General features: G+C 52.1%; 1 protein-coding gene across 2 annotated transcripts in view; it reads left to right on the forward strand.

Annotated features, from left to right (window-relative positions):
• The first annotated feature begins 1,970 nt into the window (after window positions 1-1,970).
• The window catches only part of PIK3R5 (phosphoinositide-3-kinase regulatory subunit 5), a 62,597-nt gene continuing 40,727 nt past the window's right edge, over window positions 1,971-23,840 (forward strand). For both annotated transcript variants that reach the window (XM_040580449.1, XM_040580457.1), the window contains exon 1: window positions 1,971-2,075. The gene's annotated coding sequence lies outside the window, so the exon portion shown is untranslated. The remainder of the gene's footprint in view (window positions 2,076-23,840) is intronic.

The following is a 23,840-nucleotide window of genomic DNA, read 5'->3' on the forward strand; positions in this document are numbered from 1 at the left end:
CCCCTCTGACATGTCCCAATTCCTCTGGTTCATGGATACACCTGAAAAGCTGGCTCTGAAACCAGGAGGTAGGAACGGGGCAGAAGTGATGGGAAAGATCAGGTTGCCATCCCAGAAACTAATTTCAGCCTTTAAAGCTTGTGTGAGGAGCCCAGGTCCAGGCGAGGCTGCAGCACAAAGCCAGCTCCACCTGAGGTCGGTCAGTTCTGCAGCGTAATGCCTCGGGGCAGGTGGGGCCATGACATGAGACTTTCCCCTTCCTGCTATTTTTGCCACCACCGGAGGATTTCTTCTGAATTGCTGGTGGCCACTCAGCTGGGGAAGGTCAAGCTCACGTTCACACAGGTTTCGCCTGGTGCAGGGCGATGCCCCGGCACTGCAGCTGCGGCGGGAGGCAGCCGGGGCGCTGAGCACCAGTGTCCCACGCAGTTTGTGCAGGGGGTGGTTGTTTCCCCAGGTCACCAATTGCAGGGGATTTTGGCTTTGCCTGGGCTTGCTTCTTTTAAAATTCTCTGGAATCTCACTGTGAAACCCACATCTATTTCGGCCCCTGAGCAGCTTTCGAATCTCGGCGCATCAGTAACAGCAGAAAAACCGAAACCTGCAAAGAAACCCAAAGGCAGGTTCTTGCCCCTACCCGTAGTGTCAGCTGGGCTGGATCCAGCCACAAGCCCCCTGCGGCAGGTGGGCCAGCAGGAAGGTGTGGGGGGCGAGCACAGACGGCGGCAGAGGTGGCACAGGCCCTTCCTCTGGAGCAACCTTGAAGGCAGCAGGAAAAGGCCATTCTCAGGTGACTCCAGAGCAGAAACCAGCAGCATGTCCCTGGCCTGGTGTCACTTAGCCCAGGCTGTGCGGGGCTTTGCACTGTTGGTACCGAGGGTTCTTCCAGCAGAGATGGGTAAAGGGCTGCGTAGGGAGGAAGGAAAACAAGCTCACATAATACATAGGATGGAGGCATGGAGGGAAGGAGAGAGGGACAGGGGAATGGGGAGGTGGGTGGCTGGAGGGGTGGACAGATGGATGAAGGAAGGGAAGGATGGAGTGGCAGGTGGAGGGCTGGAAAGGTGCATGGATGGGAGTAGAAAAGGAGAACTTGATGGAGGGAAGGGTAGATGGATGAATAGCAGGGTAGTGGGATGGATGGGTGGGTGAGTGGGTGGATAGAAGAATGGGGGGCTCGATGGATGAGTGGTGGAATGGAGGAATGGAATGGATGGAGGGGTGGGTGAGTGGAAGAGTGAAGAGTGGAAGGGGAAGTGGTGGAGTAATACAGAGTGTTCATTAGGATGGGTGGGTGGCTGAGGGGATGGCCAGCTGGGTGAATGGCAGGGAAGTGGGAGGGAGGGAAGGATGGGTGGGTGGATGGGCTGGTGGATGGGTGGGTGGGTGGATGGATGGGTGTGTGAATGGATGGATGGGTGGATGGATGGATGGATGGATGGATGGATGGGTGGATGGGTGTGTGAATGGATGGGTGGATGGGTGGGTGGATGGATGGATGGGTGGATGGGTGTGTGAATGGATGGGTGGATGGGTGGGTGGGTGGATGGATGGGTGGATGGGTGGATGGATGGATGGATGGATGGATGGATGGGTGGATGGATGGATGGGTGGATGGATGGATGGGTGGATGGATGGATGGGTGGATGGGTGTGTGAATGGATGGGTGGATGGGTGGGTGGGTGGATGGATGGGTGGATGGGTGGATGGATGGATGGGTGGATGGGTGTGTGAATGGATGGGTGGATGGGTGGGTGGGTGGATGGATGGATGGGTGGATGGGCTGGTGGATGGATGGGTGGGGGTACACGGATGGATAGATGGATGGATGAATGGGCGGGCGGGAAGGACGGGCGGGCAGAGGTGAAGCCGGGGCGCGGTAGAGGGGCCGGGGCGGGCGGACCCGGGGCCGCAGGGCGCACACGTGCGGGGCGGACCCCGCCAGCAGCCCCGCCCCCGCCCGCCCCGGTGCCGCCGGTGCCGCCGCCGCGGAGCGCAGCGCAGCGCAGCCCGGCGTGGAGCCGGCGGGGCGCGCCGAGGATGGGCAGGGGGCCCCGGCGGCAGCCGCCCCCCAGGTGGGAGCGCCGCGGGTGCGGGTAGCGGGGAGGGTGTCTCCGTGTACCGGGGGCGGGGGGGGGTTCGTGCACCCACTGGGCGCGGTGTAACCGGGGAGCTCCGTACTACCGGGATAGCTCCGTACTACCGGGATAGCTCTGTACGCCTGGTGTCTGCGGTGGGGGTGGGCAAGCAGGGGGTTCCTTATAACCGGGGTGTCCGTGTAACCGGGGAGCTTGTGCGCCCAGTGGGCACGTGGGGGGGGGGGGGGGGGGGGGATGTCGGTGTAGCGGGAGAGCGCTGTGCACCGCTGTGCCTGGAACAGGCTGGGTGATTGGGGGGGGGGACACATTTATAACTGGGGGCGTCCCAAGTAACAGAAGGGGGAATGAACCCGGTGTGTGTGCGGTTCCCGTGCAGCTGGGGGCTTCCACTTAAACCCACCAGTGGGGGTGTCACCAGCCCCGTGCTGGGGACTTGCAGGTCCCTTGCAGCCTTGGGAGGGGACACCCTGCAGCACGTCTCCCTCGGGGTCCCCTGGCAGCCCGGCACGGTCTGTGGCCACCGTGCCCTGGCCAGGAGGAGCCGGTGTCACCCACAGGTGGGGACGGCCCCGCTGCCGTGACTCATTTCTGGACTGTACTTGTTTTGCTCCGTGCGCCCCGCAGAGCTGCAGCCCGGGGCCCAGGTGTGGGCCCTGCCTGGCCCCAGGGGACCACCCCGCCATGCCTGGGTCCCCGGGAAATCCCGGGGGCTCTCCAGTGCCTGCCTGGAGTTTTGGCAGGGCTGGTGGCGGGGGTGGCAATGAGTCACCCCGTGTCACTGCAGCAGGAGCTCTGTTCCCCGGGCTGGGGGGACCCAAGGGCCAGGAGTCGCCTGTTGCTCCCATCACCCTCAGCCGGGTCCCCACAGCCTGAGGGGCCGGAGGTGTAACCCCTGGGAGGGCTCTGCTTTGGCAACAGGATGTGGTTTGGGATGTATGTGACAAACCCAGCAGCGTGTCATCCTTCTGCCATCGGAGTCTGGACAGGCGCCAGCCCTGAGATGTCCCTGTGCTGCTTCGTGCACCAGCCTGTGCCGATGGCTGTGCCTGCGAAGGAGCATCTTCCATCCGGAGCTGCCATGGCCTGACCGCGTGGCCAGTGCCGACCCGAGGGTGCCCAGCACCACCCTGGCCTCTTGCTACGCTTGCTTCTGCCGCAGCCTCCCCGAAAGGATGTTTAGCTGCTTTGGGCGGTGTAAACCCTAAGGGAGGAAAAGGCTAGGCTGATTCAAATCACTAACGAAAGCGGGAGAAAAGAGATTTCAGACCTTTGTTTTCATGTTTATTAAAATCTCACTGCTGTCGCCCCAGCACCCTTAACATTGCTAATGGCTTGTTTTCGGTGCTGCTGCTCTCAGTGCAGTGAAAACTTGCTCAGGTAGCTGCAGGCTGGTGCTGCTTGCCCTGCTGTTAAAGGGGCTAATGCTGAACAGCTGCAAGTTGTTTAGTTTTTCCATTTAGATTAATTTTCTAGATCCTGGTTTGATGCAGAGCCTGCAAACTCCAGGGATATGCAGGATGTCAGTGCTTTCATTTTTGTGTGTGTCAGAGGGGTCTGGTTTTTGTTGTTGTTCAGAGCAAAAACTTGCATGGAGTTGCAAATTGTTTCCAAAACATGATTGCAAAGTGTTTTGGAGCTCTTGGGTGTTGCTCAGATTAGAGTTTAAACCTAGAAAGATGAGAAGATAAAGAGCAGGAGCCTAGCAGTGGTTGTTGCAGTGGTTCCATCCCTCTGTTACTGTGGCGATGCGAGGCTGGAGGGCTCTGTTGGAGCTGGGCTGGGTGATGCACTGCAGGTTTCTGCAGGGAGGCAGCTGGGCAGTGCAGTGCCTGGTCTGCACTGCCAGCCAGGGGTGTGCATCTGGTCCGGGGCCAGCTCCAGCCTCATGATGTCCTGTGGAATTTAAGTGGGGGGAGCTCACTGGTCTGCATTCCCTGGCATCATGCGGCCATCGCTCTCCTGCTCCCAGTAGCTCCGCAGCCTGGTCGGGGAGAGAGGAAAGGGGGTGAAAAGTGTTGGAGGTGCTTGTGCAGAGGGAGAAGCTGTCACACCAGTGTATTTGGGGTAGGGGGTTAGGGCTGCTCGCTGGCAGCCCCACATCTCTGGTGCTGTAGGATGGTGCAGCTGGCTAGTCCCTCCTCCCCGCTGGAGATCAGGGCACCTGAGTTTGGAGGAAAGCAAACCAAAGCTGTCACCATGTGCCTTTTGCTGAACGTGAAAATGAAGACGTGATTTTTGCACCAAGAAAGAAGAAGTGAATCCAGACGAAAGCACTGGCAGAGAGGTACTGTACGCCGCTCTGAGGGGGTGTGCTCCCCATGCTGTAGCAGCCCTCAGGGCTGAGGGATGCCAAATGCGGCAGCAGCTTTGCAGTCAGTGTGGTGCTCCGGCCGCGGTGGAGACCAGGACCCACTCAGGGGCATGGGGACCGCTTGCAGCCTTGCCACGCTGCAGCTCACCTGGGGTTGTTTCGACTTCTCTTTTTTGGGTGACCGCTAAGTTGTTCCTGGCATGACGGGGCTGCCTATTTTTAGTTTTTTGCATTATTATTTTGCAAGTGGAAAATTGTGCATGGGTTTGCTAGGGGAGAGCCCCCCAGGTGAGTGTCCCAAGGTTGTTTTTTGAGAGATGGGAGGCTCCTGCTGCATCTGAAATCTGCTCCCATCAACACTTTGAACTTGCACTGGGCAGTAGGTGAGAGGATGGGGAGGGGGGATGAGGTTCCTATGGAAACTGTGCCCCCCCTCCCTCCGTGGGGCACTGCACAGCAGCCAGGCTGGTTTTTCCTTGCTGCAGCTCTGTGCTCTGCAGCCGTGCTCGGCGGGGGAGGTGTTTTGGGCTGGGAATGTTACTCCTGACTGCAGCAGAGGAGAATGTGACTTGTGGGTGCAATGCAGGCTCCATAGCTGCAGCTCAGGCTCTTTCCCTTCTCTCTACAAGACTTCCCTTGCACTTCCCAAAGAGGCTTGGTATTGTGGGACTCCCCATCCTTGCCTCACCTGACATGGCCAGAGGTGGTGAGGGGACACTTTTGTCACCGTACCAGTGCCAACCATTTCTTGTGAGGGTCCCACCCATCCAGAGTTGTCATCGGAGGGTCTGCGGGTGACCCCTGCAAACCACTCAAAGTTGCGTCCCCCTTGCGCTGCATGTGTTGGGGTTTTTCACCTTCCTGAAAGCACAGCTGGTGACATGGGTGTGATATGCACAAGGCTGTGGTGAGCTTCACCCTGTGCTGCAGCCCAGGGGGGTGGACAGGACCTTTCCCTGTTGCTCGCTGCTGGCACAGAGCCCTCGTCACCGGCCGCCTGGGTGGGAGCCCGGGGAGCAGCTGCAGCTCCTGAGCGTCTTTCCCAGCATGGAGACCAAAACCCAACGTTTCCATTTTTCTGATCATGGCTTTGGCCGCCAATTAGCACGACGTGAGAACTTGTCTCCCTGATGACGCGCCTATGTGACTCCTCAGATGCTTTAATTGCAGGGTTTTCAGCAGCCAGGATGCGATGAAATGGTAATTGTTGTGATTGTATGCCGTGCGGTAACTAAAAGACGTGTCTCTTTGGCGAAGCTTAATTAGGAAATAGGGACACTGTTGGGAATGGCTCTGCGATGCGATTTTCCTAATGAAAGCTACTGAATAGGCAGCCTTGTAATGAAGAACAGACTCGCAAGGGGCACTGCCAATTGCTCTTCTCTAGTGTTAATTTTGTATTTCCTCCCCATTGTTTCTAATACCCTCTTGGAAAAGCTTGAAGATAAAATGCTTTATTTTCTTATGCCTTGTATCCTGTTTGGCAAGCTGCATTTATAGCATGTGCATCTGGAATACATGAGTGGCCAGGCATGAGCTCCTTCAGGCTTGTTAATCTCTGATTTCAAGCTCTGCCACTTAAAAAAAAAAAAAAAAAAAAAAAAAAGAAGGCAACTTCGGTTTGCGGTCGGATGATCCACTCCCTCACTGGCATTGTGCAGCAGGAGATGCTCGGCTGAGTTTGCAGATGCGTAGCTGGAAGAGAGCTGGCTCCGTCGGGTGTGAAGGCAGTGCGATGCTACGGGAAGCGCGGTTTGTTTGGAAACAACGTGGTGGGGTTTCGTGTTCGAGGCTTGGCTGTTTTCGTCTCAGCTGTCCTCTCCTTGCAAGTGTGATTGCTGTATTTAACTGTAACCTGCCACATCTGAGAGTTCACCCAGGTTTGGGTCTCCTGCTGGTAAGACGGAGCCCACAGGTTGGTCCTGGCAGCTGTGTGCTTCAGTGCTCCCACCTGCGCTGTGCCATTCCTGGAGGGGGCTGGTGAGTGCCCAGTGTGTGCCCAGGGAAGAGTGGGCTCCAGCGCTCCCTCCCTACTGTGCTGGGCTGGCTGGTCCTGGAGAGCTCGGCAGAGGTTCTGAGCCAACAGATGCGAGCGTGACCCTCTCTGCTGAGTTAAAAGGGGAATAGGAAAACGCTGCCTGGCTGGGTGACACGGTCCTGTGGTGCTGTGACAAATCATTGTCACAGCAATGGTGCTTGGTGCTGCAGGGGGACTGTATTTGTAAGAGTGATGGAGATGGGGCTTGGCTTTCCCTCAGATGCCCAAAATTCCCACAGTGCTTGGGGCGAGAGCAGCTTGGGTGCTCCGAAATGCTGCTGGTCCTTAATTTGGGGTGGATTTAAGCAGAAGTGGGCAGAGCCTGGCATGAGCATCTCATGTGACGAGGGTGCCTGGCAATGGAAGGGCACGCTGGAGCATCGCCTCCCTGGTCACGCTGCTCACAGCTGCCCAACACTGCTCCAGCCGAGCAGGAAGAGATCAGCTTCAGCCCAGTCTTGTGACTGTCCTTAGCAGCTGCTGCAGTACGGAATTCGTCATCTTTTTTATCCTATGTTGGAGGGTTTTGTGCTGTAACATCAAGGTATTCTCAATATTGTGTTAATGTCTGTTCCAGTGCAGCGCTGCATGGATGGGTGTATGGCTGGTATGTGCACACCGTAGGAAAGACTGTGTTGGCTTGAGCTTGCAAAAGTGTTTTTCATCCCTTCCACAAAGGCCCATTCTTTGTTGTCTCAAATTAGGATGAAACGCTTCCCCTTTCAGCTGCTTCCCCCATCACTCTATGTCTATTTAAACCCTCAGCCCAGAGGCTTCTCTGCAAACAAGCTCTCATCCTTTCAGGTGGCATTTCCCTTTTCTCATTGTTTCTGGCAATCTGTACATGTGAAACTTCACAAATGTTTCTTCATTCTTGGTGTCTTTGTGTTGACAAACCTTGCAAATCAGTACAGACACCGTGTAGAGCCTCCCACCGCCCGCGGGTGCATGATGGAGTTACAGCACCTCTGTAACCGTGGAGGCTTTGCAGTCTGACTGAGCAAACACCAGCCCTGCAGACCCAGGCTGGGTGACATCCCCACTGCTCCTCATCCATGTGTGTGAATGCTGCTTATCTGAGAGGACTTCTCCTTGAGGCTAACCTCCCTGGATCAATTAACCCGATGGCAATCAAAGCCAACAAGCCTAGCATCACCAAAGGACTGCTCATTAAATGCAAATTGTTGCCAGGTTGATCTGCTCTGAATGATGGTGGGTGCTAATCCTTTAGGGACCTTGGATGGGGTGAAGAAATGGCTACGTGGGTTTAAATCCACTTTTGCTGGGACCGAGCACACCTGGAGCCTGGGGGTCTCCTTTGGTGGGCCCTAAGCTGCCAGATTGCGGTGCTGGGTTTGAAGTGATGGCAGGATAGCGAGTATTTAACAGCATCCTGCAGGCTCCCTGTGGTCTCCAGCCAGAACACTGAGTGTGATGCTTTAGGCTGAAGGGGGTAGCCTTTGACCCTGGCAGTTGGGCACTTGCAGTCAGCCTCATGCCAGGTCCCAGGAGCTCAGCTCCTGGTGAAGAGCTGCAGTGAAGAACTGGCCCTGCAAGGGCCTCCTGTGCCATGATGCTCCTGCCCATCGCGGGAGGAAGCCATGATGCTCCTGCCCATCGTGGGGCTGGGAGGGGTTCAGGCTGCATTTGCTGTATGAGCTCTTGCATTCCTTGCTCACAGGTGGGTGACTGGGGGCATTTGGGGTCTTCTGCATGTGGGAGACCAGCTGCTCGGGGCTGTGCTAACCTGGCTGGAGGCTCTTCAGAGGTGTGTTGTGCTCAGTGTCCCTCACTGCTGTTGTATCACCTTCAAATATAGTCACCAAGCGATGGAGAAGGGATGGAGAGTGGTGGATAGACCCTTCACATGGAGCAGACGATACCTTTCTGCTTGTCTTCTCCATGGCTTCTTGGGCTGATAGAGATGTAGCTCTGAGGTCAGCGCTAGGCTAGGCCAAGGGATGGTCCAGCTCAGGGACCCACCCTCAGCCAGGGAGGGTCCAGGGGCTTGGGCTTCGCTCACTGCGATGGGATTGCCCTGAGTGATCCAGTCCCAGCATCTGCAGGACTTGGCACATCTGGGATGCAGCAGTAGCCTCCAGCACAGCTTGAGCCTGCTTTTTCCCAGAGATGAATACAGGGCTGGGAAAGGTTTCATGCCTGGGCTCATCATTCCCCTCTCAAACGGCAAGTGTGGATGCTGCTGTGATGTTTCAGTGCTGTGGCCTGTTTGAAGATGGTCAGGGGCTGAACAGCCTGGTGGAGTTGGTGGCTGCTGGCCGTTCTACTGTTGGATGGATGCCCACCTCTCCTTGGTCTGCCTCCTCATGTGCAGTCTTCCTTTCTTCTCATTGATTATGGTGGTGCTGCTGCTGTGGTTGTACCAGGTCCTCTGGTCGAAGTGGTGCTCACACCCTTCCGTGAGCTTTGGAAGCGCCTGTGGATCACGGGCGTGCTTCCCCTTGGCCCGTGGGTGGTGGGGAACAGCCAAAACCATCCTTGCTGTCATCTGTCTTTTGTGGTGCTGCAGCCAGCGGTGCTGGAAGTAAATTGAAGGTTTTGGGCAACCAAGCCAGGGACTAAAAAGGCTCCTGGGTTCCCAGCAGGGTCTCCACAATGGCAGGAAGCAACTTCTAAAGCTTCCTTTGGATACACAGGGCCTTGGGGGAAAGATTTACTTGCTTGTTTATGCTGTAAGTTAATCTATTTAGTGGGTTTGGCATTAAAGCTCACAAAAAGCCCTCTGAAATGGTCACGCTGCTTGTTTGTAGTGCTTTGTCTCTCACTTACTTTGTTTCACAGCTGGAGTAGTTAAGCAGAGACGGAGCCAATTGAAATCTCACGTGTAAACTTGTTTTTCCGAATAGGCTGAAGGAATTAGTGTGAGCTCTTGCTGTCCTTTGTGGTCACAAGGGAGCTGCGGGTGGGGAAGGCAGCATGGGGCAGAGGTTGGGGGCTCCTCTGGGAGGGACCCTCAGTTGTGTGTGCTCCATGCCACTTTGCTTGGCTGCAGCATGGGGATGGTCCCTCGCCCTACTGAGGCTAATAGGTGATTTTACAATAGAAAAAAACCTCAACAAACCAAACCCCCCAAACCCCAGCACCCCTCCCTGTGAGCCAGTGTAGCAGAGTAGGGAGCTTTTTGGGGGCAAGGAGAGTTCGGAGAAGCATAGGAAAGTGCTGGGTCAGTGGAACAAAGAATAGGTGATGACAATTCTTAATGGTATCATGGTATCACCCTTTCCCTTTGTGTTTGATCCTATCCTAAACATGATAGTGCCACCCACATGTAACCCTGCACAAGAAAAATGGATGTTACCCAAGGGCCATGTTCAAAGAAGCCCCATGTACGCAGCAACTGCTGTAGAAGGCACATGGGACAGCTGGGGTTGAGGCGTGTGCCCAGAGGTCGTAGATGATGGGCTCCCTCCCAAGCTGAAGACTTTGTTGGAGTGTCTTCAGCTTGGGAGGGAGCTCAGTGTCTTCAGCTTCAGTCAAGTCTTCAGCTTAGGAGGGAATGCAGCATGTGCTATGCCTGGGCATGGACTGCAGCCCCCAGGTGTCCCATATGCTTTTGGGAGGGTGTCTCCTGCTGAGCGTGGAAGTACCTGGAGGCTTGTCCCCTTTGCCCCATGTGAGTGGCCACAGGACCCTTCCAACAGGGATGTCCCCTTGGATCTGGCCTGCCAAGCTGAGCAGCCACCGTAGGGAGCGTTGGGAGGAACCGACGCACTGTCATGTCCTTCACTTCCTTCTTGGCAGGGGCAGCTTGGGCTGCTGCCTTTATTTTGGGAAAAACTTTTTTTTGTTTTCTTCTCTCTAAATTATGCATTTGCTGATTTTTAAATTTTTTTTCCCCCAGTCCTCGCCTGTGACACACAGCCCCTTCTCTGCTGAACTTCCACCTTCCCTGAAAAGCAGCCCTGGAGTTTCCATTACACACCGCTGAGGCTGGGCTGTGCCAAACACCGTCGCTATCTCCAGCCCAAATCTTGGGGCTTAACTCGACACTGAGCTTGTAATTGACTGTGATGTTGGGTGAAACTTTAATCTTCACTGTTGTGATAAAGACTGATACAAGCTAAAATTAACTCTTGCATCATGTGGTGAGGGGTTTTCATAACTGGTGCCAGGAACAAGTACGTTTCCTCTCTGAAAAGTGGGTATATATAACTGCTCTTTTCTTACTTAGATCAGCTATGTGTCATTTTTGCTGTTTTCTGAAGAGAAAAATAGAGGCTTTTCTCACCCTGGCTGAACTTTGCCAAACCTGTGCAGCCCATCGGGTGCTGCTGGCTGGGGATGGGGTTGCTGGGTCATCTCTCTGCACGTGCCACAGGCTGGCTGGGAGTGGGGCTTGGGTGCCGGGAAGGTGAGGAGGTGTTGCTGGCTGCGTGGCAGTACTGGCAGAGCTGCTATTGCCAAGGAGGGAGAGGGAGAGGGGGGGAGAGGGAGAGGGGGGAGAGGGAGAGGGGGGGAGAGGGAGAGGGGGGAGAGGGAGAGGGGGGAGAGGGAGAGGGGGGAGACGGAGAGGAATAGGAGAGGAGGAGGGGAGGAGACGGAGAGGAGGAGGGGTAGAGGAGACGAGAAGGAGGAGGAGATGGAGAGGGGATGGGCTTTGCTTTCTGCTCCTGGCCAGAACATGAAGCACAGGCTTCTGAAACCTGTCGGCCTTGGGCTGGTGTGTCGGAAGGTGAGCAAAGTGCTGATGGAGGGGAGATGGGAAAAGCACAGGGTAGCGCTGGAATATTTTTTTTTCATCATTTGGGTTTTTTTAGGAAGTTACTGTTCAGCATCACCATGTACTTACGATAGTGAAATCCAGGAAATTCCCACGGACCTCTGTAGCTGCTCATCTGCCTCGAGGCAGGAGGACTGCAAAGGCAATGGGGACTGGGGAGCACAGACTGGAAGGGCTGTCAGGACTGGGAGGGCTGCCGAGGGTCTCTCCCTGCCCTTGGGGCAGGGACCACTTTCCCTCTGTCATTCAATTTGAATCTGTTGCTGCTTGTTCTGCCTTCAAGGACCTGGGCATAGATAAGTCTCTGTACAGCAGCCTTTCTGTGACTGAGTTTCTCTCATTTCCCACCTCCAGCAGAGCAGGGCACATCCCCTTCAGTTTGAAGCAGAGCAGGGCATGCTTTCTCCCTGCCCTTCAATTTGAAGCTTATCCTTCAGACTCTCCAGGAACGGGACTTCTGCAGTTTCCTTCAGAAACCACTGCAAAAAGTAACAGACCTTATTCTAACAACATCAGGGATACACATTCCTCTCTGTGCCTTTCACTTCCCAAAGCTTGATATTTGAAATGTTGAGGAGTGTTGCGTTACAGGAGTTAAAGATAATGGAATATGGAGATGAAGGGTGCAGCCGGTGTTTTTAGCTGGAGATGGAGGTGAAAGCAGCATCTTGCCAGTGGTAAGAGCATCTCTGATTGAAAAAGATCTGCAGTGAGTCACTGAGGTTGCATACAGAGAAACGTCTTTTTGGAGAAAGAGAGAAGGTGCCGTTGCAACTGTTCTTGGTGATGGCTTGGTGGGACTAATTTAGAGATTTGTATTTCTCAACATCAAAATACACCATGGCTTTAAAGGGGTAGTTAGTGGAATTCCCCCGTTATCTGTTTGTCAAAATACACTAGATCCTGTCCTGAAAAATAGTAATTGTAAAAAAGAACATTTTAAAAATAAGTCAAGAGGAAGTCTCAGTCTGCAGAATGGTAGGTAGGTTTGCAGACTATTTTGTGCTGGACAGTGTCGCACTGTTGGGGTTTCAGTTTCCTCTAAGTGTGGCTGCTGGGGTCTGATGCTGGTCATGGTCCACGTTCACATTGCCGATCTTGCAGCAGAGGAATCGCTCGCTTATAGAAAGTCCCAGTATAGTCTGCAAGTGTCTTCAGCTTGTATGAGTCTGTGATGCGTTGCAGGCTACTTCTGTTTGTCAAGGAAATTCACAGTTGAGTCTAAAACTCAGACCTGAATATGGAAGCAACAAACCTTCAAACGACTGGTTTGAGCTCAGGTCAGGCGAGATGCAAAGCTGATGCAAAATGTTGTAATCCTCTCTCAATTACTGTTGAATATCTGTCTCTGGGAGGTGCCTTGGCTTCCTAAAACCTACTGCTGGTCTACAAAATTGGGTATGTGAAAAGCTGAACCTGGCACTCAAAACCGATGAGCTTCTGCTGTTCTCATTCTCTCCCACCAGTTCCTATGAGACCCCAGGGCTGGAAAAGGGGTCTCCTTTGTTCTCACTCCACACCTCCGCTTGCAGCCAGCACTGCTGGTGGGGAAGGTGGTAGCGATGCTGTGAAACCAGCGTGTACTTGTTTTAAAACCAACACTTCTCAAACTTGACTGGATTGCAGTTTCCAGGTTGCTGTTACTACACGTTGCTAAGAGTCCTTTTCTGTTACTTCATCCAGCTGCAGCTGTTACTGCACAGGGACTGACTCTGGAAGGATCAGAGGGGGTTTGTGTGAGCGCTGAGTCTCATGAGCAGCACATGGTCCTCATGAAGCTGATCCCATGGTAGATGATGCAGACGATGGGATCGGAGGTTCATACACATCATGCCAGATGCACGGCACCTTGTTTCTATGATCACCTTGTTCCTCTCCAATAGCTAAGAATTGCCTGGGGGTGGCTGGCACTGCCCTCCCAGGCTGCTGGTCCATGTTCAGGTTTTGGGTACCTGCTGCGACTTCTTTGCTAAAACTGGAACCAGTGCATTGCTCTGGACTTGTCCTGGTGTGACCAGAAGTTGAGCCTGGCTGCAAACTCAACCCTGGGTGCTGTGTGTCTCCTGCCAGCTCTTGCACTGTCTTTTGCAGTATGATTTACCTTGGTATCTCCGGTCAGGCTTAGGAGACTGTCTTTCCTCTTCATAAATGGAAATAAACTCCTGGAGCTGCAGTCATACTGTGATGACAAATTAATTACCAGGATGATAACATGATGGCAGTTTCACTCTTAAATCATTAAAATTTTGTTGTGGTTTCATTTTGTACATTTTAGGGGCAGCCCCACTACTTTTCTCACTTTTTCTTATTAAAAAATGACGGAAAAAAAAAAATGGCTTAAGAGGAGAGCCAGTGACAGCCCCACACAGCTGTGTTCAGCAGTGATGCTCCCATCAGCTGGGTGCTGGAGCCTTCCTCGCTCCTCTGCCATCGCTTCACATCCTGCTTGTGTCGGTCAGCCGTAGCGGGCTGAGTAAGAGACTGCATCTTCCCTCCAGGAGTGGTGGGGGGTGCTTGATCATAGGCGTCAGCTCAGTCAATTTCTTCAGTAACATCAAGTGAAGGTCCGTGGCTGGTCCTGCCTGCCACAGGAGATGGGAATTCTGCTGCTGGCTGAAGAGCTGACGCAGCTTTGGTGTGGAAATGAGACCTCTGCTGCTGTGTCCCACACGTGCTGGGCTGTTGGTGTCTTTGTTGCTAGCCCTCATGTGCTCCAAATAACTAAGTAATGATGCATTAATTTTATCGTATTTGTCTTGTTTTCTGGATTATCAGTACTCTAATGTAGTTCATCTGTGAAACAGCCCCACAAAATTGACCTTAGGTGGTTTCAAGGCGCACACTCCATCTTCAAAGGTGGAAATAACTCTGTTTTTACAGCAGAGACTTTAAAGTGGTTTGCTTGTAAAGCTTTCTTGGACTGGTGATTTACTGAGAGCTACTCACGCCAGCCTCCAGCACTCTTCCTCAGAGCTTACACCTGGCTGCCCGGAAGTGGAAGTCTGGCGAGGAGTCCTGGGGATCTTGAGCAGAATAAGTTACTTGCAAAAAATGTTGGCTTCTGCTTTTGTTTGTTATGAATCAAATTTGGGGGTGAAAGAACAGAAAGCTAAACTGAGTCTGCTGCAATTTCCATATTCCCATTATTGCACTGTTTGAGCTTCTTACAGGCTTTGGAACATTTGGTGGCACAACTGCAGGCTAAGGAAGGACGTGTGGTTATTCCTGCTTTGCACATGGGAAGCAGCTTAGGAGAATAAGGATGGGAGTTGTCTTGCTTGCCTAAAAATCTAGGCTTCTAATTTAACTTAGTTTGCAGGCTCCTCCTGAAGAGGGGTTCAAGTTGGATTGGATGAACTGACCTCCATGCCAGGTGCTTTCTCTGTCTGTAGATGTCGATTTGCCTAGATTCACCTCCTTCTAGCATAGGCAAAGTCGGAGGCAACGAATCCTACCCCTGACATAGACTCAGCGTCACCGCAGAGCTTTACGCCAGAGCAAACGGTTGATATGTGTTCTCCAAAGCCACTGGGTGATTTATTTTTTTTCTCAGTTATCTTGCTTCATGCCTTGGGCTCGATCATTTTTTTTGGATCCAGATGATAATCCAGAATTTGGCAGCCTTAATTGCATTGTTGTAGGAAACCAGATGCCAAGAGTTTTGGCTGATCTTCTTTGCCATGATACATTGTTGGCTGTGCAGCAGGTTTACCAAGCGCTGGAGATCCAGAGGTTTTCTTCATGTCAAGATGCACTTTGGTGTGTTGGTAAGAGCCTTTGTGGGGATGCCAGCAGGGCTGCTGGTGGTCCAGGGTGTTCAGAGAAGAAAGTGTAAACCACTCCGACAGAAAGTCAAACGGAACAGTTGTCGTGCATATGAATAAGGTCTTTCTGGACCTAAGCGCAGTGCACCTGACCTAGCCATCAAACCAGCTCTGGATGGCTTAATTTCATGAGAATCCTTGTCATGATCAAGCATATTACTGGGCTAGTAATGGCCCAGTTTTCTTCTTTAGATGGTGGTGAGTATTGACTCACTGCCAGTCTTGCATCTCAAAGTGGTTCTCCCCCTTTGAGCAATTGCACTCTGGGGATTTTTTGGAGGGGAACTGAGTTACCCAGCTAAATCCACTCATCTAGCAGGGTTGTCCTGCTCAGCGGTGGTGAAGCCTGAGTGATACCTTCTATTGGTCCATTGCTCTGAGGTTGCAGCTGGTTATTGTTATTGGTACTGTCCGTGCATGCAGTGGGAAGTGCGGGAAGTCCTGGCACAGCCTGACTTACTCTCGTGCTTCCTTACCAATAACTGTTATGCAGTGGAGGAAGCTGTGGGAGAAGAGAGGCTGGTTAGGGTGCGGTCAGCTTATGAACTTCTTGAGAAACGATCTAGATGGCTCAGGAAAGTGAAGCTGCCCATCTGTATGCCCAGTCAACGTAAAACTTTCTCTAATCTTAACTAACCATTAAAAACGGTGGCTCCATCTCTCAGGTTCAGGGTACCCCTGTCACCTGAAAGGTTGAGGCTGCATGTGTCTGTTGAGGAGCATGAATGGCCACTGATACCAAAATGCAAACAAATTTTCTTAGTAATTTATCCCTGAAGAGCAAGTGTTGACCAATCCTTATCCTGCTCCCCACCTCCGGCCCCCAGCCCTCCCCCCAGCCATCAGTCTGCTGGACCACAGCCTTGCAAGCTCTTGAGTTTCCTTCTAGGGACGGACTCAACATGCCCATAGAGCCCCCACTGAGTTTTGCTGTCCATGAGGGTTTGGTCCTTCCGAGGTAAATTTTCCCTGTTTGTTCTGGGGAGATGCAAGCCTTTGTGCTCAGAGCCCTCAAAGATAGCAGGTCTTGTGATGGCTCTTGCATGTTTTGTTTTCTCAGTAACTCCAAACGAGGTGTAAATTATGGATGTGTTTTGACCTTGTGACCATCAGTATGCCTCTCTCTGCTAATTAATGCACTGTAATTCCTGTGCTAGCAGATATTACCTCTAAAAATATTTACAGGTGCTTCTCTGGTGATAAGTTTTAAGTGGGGAATATGTTAAGACCCGATCCACTCTTTAGCTGTGCTGTAGAAAACTTCTGGTAATGGGGCTTATCAGACTCCCTTGGGGAAGGGAGGCAGGAGGTTTTGCCCTCTAAATGGGGATAACGTTTCTGTTTGTGTCAGCAGAAATCCAAGCTATTACGGCTGTAAGGAAAGTCTTCTGCATATGGAGTGATGCTTGAATCTGCCGTTCAGACTGGAAGACAGACCCAAGCTGCCTGGGGGGAGTGTAAGTCCTTGGCCCCCATGCCCACACTGAGCAAACGGGGGGAAACTGGTGATAAATGGTGGAAAGAGTCTTTCCTTCAGGTGTTTGTCAGCAGTATGTAGCTGTTCCTTTAGCATCAAGGTGGGAAGAGTCTAGATCCATGAATGTGCGGGGAGGAGCGGATTTCTTGGCTGCTCTGGATCGTCTCCTTCCCCCTCACAAGCTGGTGCTACGTGGCTGTGGGAAGGAGCCAAGGGGACTGACCCCCTTCAGACAAGAAAGGAGGACCTCAGGGCTGCTTGAGCCCAACCTGACTGTGTGTGTTGTCGTTGAGGGGAGTGCAGAAAGTCCTTGCTTGGGCCTGGACTGCTGCTTTTGTGTGTCTTTCCTTCCCCAGCCTCTCTGCTGCTGAGCCACATGCCCTGCTTTGGTATCTTGCAGCCTTGCAAGTGCCCAGGGACAGCATGGTTATTTCTGACCAGATCATTTGTGTGTGGTCTTTATTTTTGTATTTTCTTGAATGCGACTGTTGAGTTTCCTGGAACTGCTCGGCCCAAACCAGAGCCCTTTGCATGTTAACAGCCTCACAGCTTGTTTGCGCAGCGTAGCAGGGGCCACGTGTGGCTCTCGGATGTGGCAGGAGAGTGAAATCATCATCCAGAATAGGAAATGGTGGCACAACTTCCCCCCGGCTCCACAGCACTTCTCCTTTTGGCAGCAGCGCGCGGGAAGGTGAAGTAAGAAGATCTCTGTCGAAAATGCAGAAGTGCAAGTTGCTCTTGGAAACCATCTCAATGGGCGAGCCCGTGGTGGAGCACTTGGCTTGGGCTGGGGGGGGTTGTATGTTTTTGTGTGGATGGATTCAGCCGCATGGCTTGTGGCTTCCTCTACAGACGGGAAGTCTACTGCGTAACGAGAGGCAGAGGATGGGTGGGCTGCAGGCTCTGCAGTCTTCGCTCCAGAGAGATGCCTTCTCCAGTTCTAGCAACTAGCAATCTGTGGCCTTGCTTGCTCATGCATTGTCTCAGATGTCAACGCTGCTCGTGGCATGTTGCTTAATCCTGCAGGATTATTCCCACTTTCTGTGCTGGTAGAGAGGGAGAGCCATTGTCCGAGTCTGGGCTCTGCTTGTTCAGACGCTGTTGGCTGTTTACAGCGGCTGCTGCTGGGGAGGGACTGAGGCTGCCGGGGTTTGGGCTGGAATTTTCTTTGACCTCATTTGATTACTGAGTCCTACGTGCTCAGCAGTAGGGCAAAAAACACTGCAGGGAAAGTAGCTTATGCAAAAATACCTAGAGCCAATACATTTGCAGATACACAAATGACTTTCCAAGGTCACACAACAGATCCTGCAGTAGACCCCGAGCCTCACCCACAAAGTCCTTGAGAATGACTCAACCGTGGCATAAGGCAGCTGATGGGCAGTGTGAGGCCATGGGGGGAGAGGAGGTGTGGATGCGCAGGGGAGAGCAGATGCAGTTAAGGGCACGTTAAGGATGAAGATGACTGAGGTAAGTCACCTTGCCTCCATGGGCTCCTGGGTCCCACGTACAGCCATAGCCCATCTTTCCTTCTCCAGACCGTGCTGGGCACAAGCGCTGTCACTGCTGCAGCTCCGGGGGCTTTGGGGTGTGTGGTGGAAGGAAGAAAGTGCATCCCCACAGAGGAGAGCAGTGCTCGCATCCTTTACCCCAGCTCCACTGTCTGCTGGACCATGATGCTCTCAGTCTATTTAGAGATGGGGTGAGGTTGGGAGGGGCTGGAAGAAAAGCTGTTGTTGGAGTGTTGTCTAGAGAGGAGGTGCTGTCACGAGGGAAGTGTCTGTGAGCGTTGGCAGTGAGAACACACAGAGCAGAGTGGTTGTGAGTCCGGTGCTACAGCTGGTGCAGGTCCTATGTGGTCTCTTCCCAGATCTACCAGGGGTTTGCCCTGACACCTTGGGTGAGTGAGTTTTTCTCCTCTTGGCTCTTGTCAACCCTTATTCCTGCCAAGGGCACCTTGGAGCAGCGAGCCCACATGTTGGAGGCCATGGCACAGGCTGCCACCACCGTTCCTGCCGGTGAGGGATGTGAAGCGGGACAATCCCTAACTGACTGTGCTGGGCTGCAAGGTGTCCTAATGTGGATGTGTTATTCCTGAAAATTGTGCTTCCTTGCTTGAGCTTTTCTGCAAGAGGAGGGCTAGATATAAGATTACAGAATATATAGATAGATGGATAGCATATTATGGAATACACACAGGCGCACAGAGATCTAAGATGTTGGTAGCCCTGGTTAGAAGTGTCTGGCCAGTTCGGTGTGTCGTTGACATCTGCCAACATGCAGAAAGGCCCTGATCTACATCAGCTGTTGCTGGAGGGCTGAACTCCTACAGGTAGGGCTGTTCTGCTCTGCTCCAAGCAGAAATGGCCAGGCCCAGGTTATGGGTTAAAATATCTTTGATTTGGTCAGATCGAGAGTATTTTCGGGTTTTGCCTGTTTTGGGGTTGCTAATATGAGAAGCTGTGGTTCAGCTCCCATCACTTGCTTGGCTGGATTGTGAATCTCAAGGCAAGACAAACAGCTGCAGCTTTCTGTCTGAGAGGGTGGGGGTGAACGCCAGCATGGGGAGCATCTCCCTGGTGGTGTTTCACCTTGAACTGGAGCTTTTGTCTTTGAAAGTCAAAGCAGAACCAGAAGAGTCAGCTCCATCACACTGTGGCAGTGAAGCCCGTATGAGTGTTGCTGTAGGTGGGTCTACAGGGTCAGCGTTCCCAGCTCGCGGTGTAGCCACAGCAGTGTTTGTGTCGGGCTGTTGAGCTGCTGTGGCACACGTATGATTGCAAATGGGCAGAGCAGCTCTGCCGGGATGCAAACACAGTTATTTGGACTGTTTAGACACTATTTCTTAGTATCCAGATTACTGATGAAACTGTTGAACTTCTGAGAGGATGCTTTCATTTGCGATGGTATGAAGGCTCGGTGTCTGCAGTGCTGTGGCAATCACTTTGACAGTAGATTTAAACTCAAACCTCTCGTATCCCAGCCGGCAGTCTAGTCTGCAAAGCCATTCTGTCCTGCAGGGATGCTGCAGTGTGTTAGGAGTGGTCCTAGGAGCTGAGAACATCAAACAGATGAAGCAGAGGCTTTGTTTGATGCCAATATTTTCAGCAGGAGAAAGTCCCGTGTATACAGAACTGAACTTTCTTCCCAAAACCAAAGGCAGGAGGTAAATGCGTGTGTGCTGTGCCTGCCCCTGAGCACCCCAGGGACAGGTGGCATCCTGGAGCAGGTCCCCATCGGGGTGAGCTACTTTGCCTGCCAGGTGATGCGCTTTTGTGGGAGTGAGAAACTCTTTCAGCCTGGGGGGTATCTGAAAGCTCCACATTTCAAAGGTCTTTTTTTTCTTCCCCAGCTCTAATTTTAACGGCCGTGCTTGGGATAAGTACTTTGAAGCCTTAATTGCAATTATGAATCTTCCTCTGTTCCCAGGTTTCCCTTAATTGGCTTCCTGTGAGAATTTACAAAGCTGGTAAAAACAAAACTGCTGGTTTTGTGAGAGAGTTGGTGGCGTGAGATTCCTGAGTCCAAATACAACTCTGCTCAGCTGAGACTCCTCGTGTGCTGCTGCGCAGGGTTGTGATCAGCCCTGTGGCCAGGCGCTCACAAGGGTGGCATTATATAAAATGTAAGCTGATTTACATGCTTGCATTTTGCAAGTGCTAATCTATTTTGATTTTTTTTTTTTTTCCTTCCCCCTTTCTTTTTTTCTTTTCAGCCCTCTAATCTTCTGTGATCCCTGCCAGGTTCCCAGCTCCTTTGGCTGGAATAGGCTAAACCCTTTATCTGTCTATTTGGCAACCCTGGGCGAAGTAGTTAGCAAACGAATGACACTTTTCCTGGCTCATTAATTAGATTTACTGAGTTGAGTGGTTGCTGCTGCAATAGTCTGGACAAGGCAGTTCTGTATTTTAATTCTTCAGAATTTGGGTTTTAAAAAAAACATAGAGCTCCAAGGCAGTTCGGGTACTAGTGGTTGAATCCACAGCTCCCCTGCGTGCACTGTGTGGAGAGCACATGTTTTTCTTACATGTAGCTTTATTTTTTCAATTTGCTGCTGCCTGAGCAGTTCTGATTGCACATCATTGTTTTACTCCTTGAAAAGTTTAAGGATAGGTATCTGGGTGCTCTTGAGGTGCCCATGGCAGGATATCTCGGTTAAGGCAAGTGGTTCTTGTGGGTTAGAAATAACCCCTCTGAACTATTAGTATGTTTTTATGTATTATACATACGCTTTTTGACATATCCTGCTCTGCCAGCCTTACCTGCCGGGGTTATAAATGGGATTGTGAAGGTTACATTGGGAAATAAAAATAACAGGATGAAAGAAAATTATGCTTTCACCTTTATCTGCTGCTGCTTTGCAGCCAGCAGCTCTCGGAGTGCACTGCAGCAGGAGCCCCATCTCTCCTTTTGGAGGAGGAAACTGAGGCACAGAAAGGTCACTCATCATGCCATGGCTCCGGAGCTTTTGGTTTCTCTTGCGGACTTTCGGTTCCCTTTGTAACCGCTAGACAATGCTGTCTTTTTCTTGGCTCAAGGTCTGAGCAGTTTGGAAGGGAGGCAAGTGGTGGGGGTCTTGTCGTCTGTTGCAGCCTGGGAACCCGGTGCCAGGACATTGGGGCACCCAGTGGAGGCTGGTGGATGCTCGTGGTGTTGATGTCTGGTGCTGACATCCCAATTACAAACAGGCAATGCGGACGTGGCGAGACCGAAGTGGGGGTCAGTCAGCCTGCACTGGGGACGAGGTGAGGAGGGCCTTTCCAGAGGAGTGGCAGTGCCAAACTGGGCAGTATTTAAGCTTCTTGTGTATAGGGTGCTTCATTTGTCGGTATAAACATTTAAAACTAAAATTAATGACTTGCCTGTGATTGGACGCGGTGATGTGAAAGACTGATAGATGTGTCTTGCTGGCTTGCCCTCCGCAATTCCTGCAGATCTACAGGGAGGGGCTCTGCTTTGGTCTTCTATTCCTTGAGATTGCCAAGGCTTTCCTTGTAAAAGGGGACGAGAAGGAAGAGACTCTGAGTCTGTTTGCCTGGGTTCGGTGGAGCATTTGACCCAGGCAGATTTGCAGCAGCTGGTAGAGAAGGGGTTTCACAGCTGGCATCTTGGGGAGGTGATGTTGCTCCTCTCCCGGGCACACACCCCATCCTGATGGAGGCTCAGTGCAGAGCTGTGGCTGCTCCAGACTGTGCCCAGGGCAGGGTTTGCCCCATCACTGGTGTTGCTGGATGTGAGAGGGTCTGGTCCTCTTCCTGGTCACTGTATCCCCTGTCACGGGGTGAGAGCAGGGTGGTAAAGCGCTGCAAAGCCTGTGCTTGTGGAGAGGAGGTTAGTGCTTTTAATACAGGTTTTCTAAAGTGACTATCCGTGTTACCCTTTATTGTATCGTGTCCAACGGGAGATAACTATTTAAAGGCTCTGAAGGAAGGAGGATGTTCAGCAATTTTTAAAAGCCAAGGTTGGTGCCAGCTTCAACAGCTGTCAGGCATCGCTGCCTTGAGGAAAGGGCTGGCTTTGATGTTGCATCCCTCAGCTCCTGAAACCACTTTCAGGGGATCAGAGAGGGGCTGCAGGCAAAACCAGCCGCGTACTGACTGATCTGGCTACCCTGTCCGCTAACTCATGTCAAACTGGGCTGGGTTGCGCCTTGGCTGATAGAAAGAGCAAAACCCTGTTGTGATCTGGGGCTCGAACCACTTGCGCCTGTAAAAACGATCACAGTGTTTAGAGATGGAGAACTGCTGCAGTCACTGGAATTAGTTTTGTAGGCAAAGGGCTGGGGGAGAAGAGCAGAAATAGCTGCAACATGTCAGAAACTGTGACCAAAAGCAGTTCGCACTTAACCCGCTTGAGAATTGCCCTCCCAGAAAAATAGCAATTGTTTATCTACCAAGGACCCACCGCTGCTAGAGGCAAATTGCCTGCTAATTGGCCTTTCTGCTAAAGGCAGAGGGGTCAGGCTAGCTAATTAGACAGGTCTTTACACCTCCCCAGTTAATTTGGAGAGAGGAGCATATTCCCAAAGGGAGGTGGGCTTCCCGGGGAGGTGACTTCTCAGTTCTCTGGGTCTTTTGATCCCTCCCCAGGGCGAGCTGGGAGCTGGCAGATGTGAGGCATGAGCTCAAACTGTCAAAATAACCTCATAGTTATTTTGAAATTAAAAGCAAAGAAAGAACTTCATGTCTCCCTGGAGGTAAGAGAGGGGAACAGGTTGCTGCCAGCCCAGGAGCGCTGGGGTGGGAAGACCACAGATCTGCTCCGAGCCTCCCAAAGCTGTGCACTGGCAGAGTGTCTCGCTTTGCTGAACCTCTGCTGTTTGTTGGTTTGTTTTGTTGTTTTTTTTTTCAAAAATAATTCACAAAAGACCATCTAGGCACTTCTCAAAAACAAGAATCAGTCCTCAAGTAACCAACTCAATTCAGGTGTGATCTGAGCTGTGCATGTTGCAGATTGAATAGAAAGGGTGGAAAAGCTGAGAAAAGCACAGCATAAATACATCGACCAGATTTTATAGCAGCTCGGAGGGTGAAATGCTCTGAGTTTAAAGGTGCTGTCAGGGTGCTGGCATGGCCCTTGTCCTGCCACAGTCTTCCTGGGTGACTTTGGCAAAGTCACTTTGCCTTTCCCCATCAGCTCAGTTCCCCATCACTGCGTGGATGGTAGTGCGTTTTTCTTCAATGAAGGAGTGATTTGAGGATAAGGGCATTAAATAATGTCCAAGTCTGGCACTGAGGGAATGGGGGGGTAAAAACTTCCCAAAGATCTTGGCTCTTGGCAGGAGCTGGTGCTAATCTGGGCTTTGGGAATCAAGTGTTTCAGCCTTAGGGCTGTGACATGTTGTTTCTCAAGCACAGCCTAGAAAATGATTTTTTTAAAAAAAAACTCTAAAAGCTATGCAAGTGTTTGAGCTGTTCTCTCTTTCTGCAGCTCTCTAATAAAGTGGGATGTGTCCCATGTCCCATTGGAGGGGCTCTGCCCAAACCCATGCCCATCACAGGGCTGTTAATGCATGGCCCTGATCTGAACCTGCTCCAGGAGGTGGCTGTGGTAAGCATTACTGTGGGGACCACTGGGCGTGGTGGTATTGGGAATGGAGGAAAAAATGATGGAGATGGAGGAAAAAATGATGGAGATGGAGAAGCTTGAGGGTGACACCCATACTGTGATGGTACAGAATGGAAGTGGAGAGACCCTCAGGCTTGAAACCAAGGTCAAAGTCTTCAGAGCCAGGCAGGGACTGCATGGAGAGCAGTATGGTTGGGCCATCATGGTTTTGGGGGGGCTCAGTCCCGGTTTGCTAAAAATATGGCTTGTTGTAGCCCAGCCCGTCCTCGGCGAGCGGCAGGA

The sequence above is a fragment of the Falco naumanni genome, chromosome 1, assembly GCF_017639655.2.
Source record: "Falco naumanni isolate bFalNau1 chromosome 1, bFalNau1.pat, whole genome shotgun sequence".
Classification (NCBI taxonomy): Eukaryota; Metazoa; Chordata; class Aves; order Falconiformes; family Falconidae; genus Falco; species Falco naumanni.